At 33.8% G+C, this 5,416-nt stretch overlaps 1 pseudogene; it reads right to left on the bottom strand.

The window, feature by feature from the left end:
- Positions 1–345: 345 nt before the first annotated feature.
- Positions 346–5,043, bottom strand: LOC132029609 (beta-amyrin 28-monooxygenase-like; annotated as a pseudogene).
- Positions 5,044–5,416: the final 373 nt, after the last annotated feature.

Genomic DNA, 5,416 nt, shown 5'->3' with positions numbered 1-5,416 from the left:
GCAATTTAGTGGCTGCTGTATCTTGATGTTGAATCACAATGATATTGCACTATTTCTCTTGTAATTGGTCATTCCTACTTATGTTGACTATATTAAAAATGTATAATATAAATTGGCAACCTACAATATGTGGTAAATCACCTATATTAATAGGTACATAAAAGTAACCTAATAATGTACATATTTCGACTTGAAAAAGATGAAATGTAGATGCAAGTAATTAAGTTAAATTCCTTATTATACATTTTAGGGAGATTAAACACTAATTATTGGTCACATCTAAAAAGCCTTAACATACAAACAAACAAATTTAAGGTGACACGCAAAAAAAAAAAAAAACATTAGTAAAGAAACATGAAAGGGATAAGCAATATGATCTTTAATATGGATAGTTACAAATAAAGACTTAGTTTATTAATAATTAAAGACTATTACAAACTATGATTTGTCTAGGATACGTGCTAGGCAATTATTTTCAAAGAAAGAAAATACATTGGTAGGTGGTACATCATAAAGAACTAAACTTTCAGATAAGTACAGATTGCTTCCAAATTTAGCAAGGTCATCCCCGCATCCGTCACGTTGTTCCCTTTCCTGTAAGTATATTTTTAACTTGGACTTCCTGCTTCATGCATTAAGGACATGCGATCATTAAGAATATATGAAAGTAAAAATTGTTATTATTAGTAAACATGGTAATAATAGTTTCTTTACAATCAAGTTGTGTTTGATATGAAGGTAAATATTTTCTAGAAAAAAACTTTCTAACTTTTTCATGTTTGATTGGTCCTTTTTTTTTTTTTTTTTTTTTTTTTTTTTTTGTAAAATATAGGAGTATTTATAAGTGGCATTTAATTTGTCCCCTCTCCACCCTCCAACACACTCCACTTTCACCCTCACCACCCTACCTGCACCCTGCCTCCCACCCTCACCCCCATAGTGTTTGTATATATATATATATATATATATATATATATATATATATATATATATATATATATATATATATATATATATATATATATAAGTATGTAAATGCTTTTGGACCAATGTTTTTTTATTACTTACCAAGCCTTAACAATCTTGCTTATGTTTGCAGGTCATGACAGTAGAGTCGGACGGGGAGCCCCTTCGCTGGAATCGGAATTGGATTGACGATAATTTTCTCATCCGGAATAATTTTCTTCCACTTGAACCTTTTAACAAGATGGTGCATGAAAACAAGAATCTCTAAACGGGCATACTCTTTTCCTGGGCACATTCTTGGTCCTCCACCAAAAGGTACAAATGTGTATGGAGCAAGTCCACTTCCTTCAAATCTTGAAGGGTCAAACTTTTCAGGCTCGGGGAAGAAGTCTGGACTCTTGTGTGTAGAATTTGTGCTCCAGTATATCTGTATCAATTTTTAGTTCACATCGATCAGGTTAAGTTGACCTCTACAACCAGAAGTAACCTTTCATTGCAATTCAGATATGGTAAATTTAATGTCACAATCTAAGTTCATGGCATGTATTGTATGCTTTGGGCCTAGGCCAACACGAATTTATTTTTGCGCTACGCCATATCGAGCTCCTAAAAAGGGGTATTAATTGTGACGCTCATGATGGAGGGCGAGTCAAAGAGGACAAATCAATAGGCTTCTAACTAGGTTGACAAGCTTTTGAAGAAGGGGTGCAAATGACATCTTAGGCAAACCGCACATGGTAGACGGGTTTTTAGGGCTCGATGCGGCGTAGCCCGAAAGACAAATTCGTGTGGGCCTACACCCAAAGTGGACCTTATGTGCCATGGACTTGGATTGTGACACTAAAAATAGAATAATCATATATGTCCGGTTATATCACATCGATCCTTAGAGTATAAGTTATTCACACTGTCACTCTATATAAGTTTAATCCAATTTTGTTTTCTTAATGGTGCCGGCAGTTCATGAATTAATATTTTTAGGAGAAAGATAAATATTTTTCACCTTCCATCCTTTTGGAATGGAGAAACCATTGAAGATGAAATCAGCAAGGGCTTCCCTAAAAGCACCTTGGAGGGGTGGGGCAAGTCTTAAAACTTCACAGGCCACGTTCCATGAATATTTCATCTTTTTAATGTCTTCCCAGTTCAATAATTCCCCTGGAGCCTTTGACTTTGCAATCTCCATTTGCTCTATATATTTTTTGAACAAACAAAAAAATTGTCAGAAGCAACAGATTAAAAATTAAAAGGAAAATTGATCTAACGATAAATACACTTTTCATTCAAGTGATATGGTATTTGATCAAACAAATGATTTCTTGGTTGTGCATCAAGCAAAAGACGAGAACACGACGATATATAGTACTCCCTCTATTTCAATTTATACCTCTTAGTTACTATTTGGAGAGTAAAAGAGTATTTTCTTTGATTATAATTTTTTTAAATACTTTTTAAGCATTTTGATTTGTTAACTAGTGTCATTTATAGTACTTTTTATATAGCTTCTAAATGTTGAAATTTTATTTCAAAAAAGTTGAAGATTAATTTATAATCCATATTCTTAGTTAGTTTGACCCTCGTACTCCAAAGACACATAAATTGAAATAGAGCGAGTTGTACAATATATATTATATTTAAAGTGCAATTACGCATAACTATATCTTTGGAAAATATGTTTATTGATAAACTGAAAAATAAAAGATAAATAATCGAGTATATATGACTAGATAAATTACGTACATTAAAGTGTAAAAATTTGACTGCGTGTGACTTAAATCTACTAGTCACTTTCAGGTCTATCAAACACTAACAATCTTTGTTCAGCTTCACAAATAATAAGATTTCAAACTCCACGAATAAGACATAATTTAGTGAAATTAGTACATAGAAGCATAAGCATGGTCACAGTAGTACTTAGTAAGTTACATGTTGCAATAGATAAAACTACAACCTTACTTCATTATGAAAGCTCGGGGATATATAAGAAAATTGAAAAATTAAATGAGTGTTGTGAGTGAAAGTAAGAAGTAGGTTACCTTGGTAAACTCGTTGATAGATCTCTGGAAGCTCAGCAAGATACTTGACTATGAAAGTACAGGCAGAGCTAACAGTATCATGTCCACCAATCAACAACCCTAATATCTTATTAGCAATGTCCCACTCCCCCATGAATTTTCCATTTTCATCACACGTCAAGAGCATGTATGATAATATATCTTGTGTTGGTGATGCTTTCCCTTCGCCCAAATCAATCTTTCTTTGTTTTATAATTGCAACAAGTTCTTTCCTAATAAAATTAGAAGCCTTAATTGCTCGATTAAATGGTGTTCCGGCAAGTGATGTGCCGCGAAATTACGGGATATTCGATGCTAATTCCTTAAGCTTTTGTGACTCTTCAAGCACTTTTGGTGTTACTTTTTGTGTATTTATGTCGTTTTGTAGGATAAAATGTCCGGAGAGCATAACGGAGCAAAACGGAGCAAAATGGAGCAAAATAGAGCAAAAATAGAACAAGCAGTATCGCAAAGACATGCTAGCGAAAGAAATGCCGCAAAGATGTTGTGTTAGTGGCATCAAAGATGTTTGCCAGTGGCACTCATTTTTGTCCATAATTTTTTTCCCGTTTTGGAATGTTATAAATACTCTTTTAGGGTTTGTAAAACATATCTTTGGCCATTTCATACAAGTTTTGGAGACTAGGTTCCTACACCACACTTTGGTGTGAAGATTTGAAGATTTGGCTAGTTGGACCTTTAATTCATTTCTTCAACAACTTTGTATTGTATATTTAAGTGTGTGTATTTATTTTCTTCCCATCTTGTTTATGGAAATATTCTATGATTAAAGTGTTGGATGAAACTCTTATTTTGCTTATGTGTTGAATGATTTTTATTGCAGTGGTCCTTTGTTGATTTAATTGATCGTTCTTTAATGTTTCTTAAGGGATTAGCTAACCCTAAGACTGTCCATTTACTTTGATTGAGCTCGGAAGAGGAAATCTAGGTTGGGAAAGATTAATTAACAAGAATTTGGGTCATTAAAGCCATCTAACAACTTGAGCTAGGAATAGGGTTACTTGAGATTCAATTTTTCTTGATATCACATTTTAATAGTGAAATTCATTGATTTGGTTGGAAGACTTTCAATGAGATTTTAGAAACCATTATCTATTAACATAAACCCGCTCTTAGTTGTAATATCATAAAATATATTGGATTGTTTGTCCATGCTTGTAGATTGATCATTTTACTTGCTTTCTAGGTTGTTTACATTTTTGCATTAGTTATAATTTTCTTAAAATCAAAATATTATTAAGTGTTTGGCTTAGCGTAGAAAGTGATAATTCCATACTTGTTTAAACCTAGTATACTTGTGGGATCTTCGACTCATTTGTAAATTATATTGCATAACCGTGTACACTTTCTCTTTGAGGAATTTGTTTGCAATCGGGATAGAAATCAAACCAGAAGCTAAATCATCGAAAGGGTCGGCAAATTCAGCCACATGGTTAGTATCTTCCGCACTCACAAACAATCGACATGCTAGCCCAAAAGTGTAACGTTTTGCTAGTTGGAAAACAACAACTTTGTCATGATTTTCCCATCCCGAAGCAAAGTGACGTTGGGCCATGTGGTCCATGATCCCAACGTAATGTTGCAACGCTTCAGGTTTGAAGATGAATTTTTCTTTTTAATAGTGGCTTCATTGGAAGATGTTTGTGTTGTAGACGGAAAAACTTTGTTCACGGAATTTGGCCACCATGCTTGTACCAACTTGTTTTCATTTGAAAACAAGAATTTGTTCTCTCCGAAGCACCACAAAAGACAGCGGCTTGTTCATCTAGAAGGTGAGTTTTTTGAGTACTTAGCTATACGATTGAAGATGAAGGGGACCGGACAAGGCGGATTTGTTCTTGTAGGAGAAGAAGTGAAGGGAGAGGGAAACCAAAAAAACAAAAAGGCAAAGAAGAGAGACATAGAAGAACTCCATGTCTTTGTTTCTAAATAATTATCGCACTTGCTTTATTAGAAGCAATGCTCTTCGTGCCAGTTCTTTACTTGGATGAGGTTGGATTGTTGAGGGAAAACTTAGGGAGTATATATAGGCAAGTATACTTTGTGGGGTTGACATATTGGGTGTGTTTGGTATGACGGAAAATGTTTTTCAAATCTTGTTTGGCTGCATTTAAGATCTTGAAAAATGTTTTTCTCAAAATAGGAGAAAATGTTTTCCATAAAAATTTGAGAGAAAACATTTTCCTGATTAATAAAAATTAGGGGTGTACAAAGGAAACCGACAAACCGCACCAAATCGATAATCCAAATCAAATCGAGAAAAAAATCCACTAGTGGTTTGATTTGACTTGGTTTGGTGATGGAAAAAAAAAGCCCGATCATAATTGGTTTGGTTTGATTTTAACTAAAAAAAGTCAAACCGAACTAAAGCAACC

Source organism: Lycium ferocissimum, chromosome 9, assembly GCF_029784015.1.
Source record: "Lycium ferocissimum isolate CSIRO_LF1 chromosome 9, AGI_CSIRO_Lferr_CH_V1, whole genome shotgun sequence".
Taxonomy (NCBI): Eukaryota; Viridiplantae; Streptophyta; class Magnoliopsida; order Solanales; family Solanaceae; genus Lycium; species Lycium ferocissimum.
Note: the sequence above shows the minus strand (reverse complement) of the source record. Positions and strands in the feature narration are given on the sequence as shown.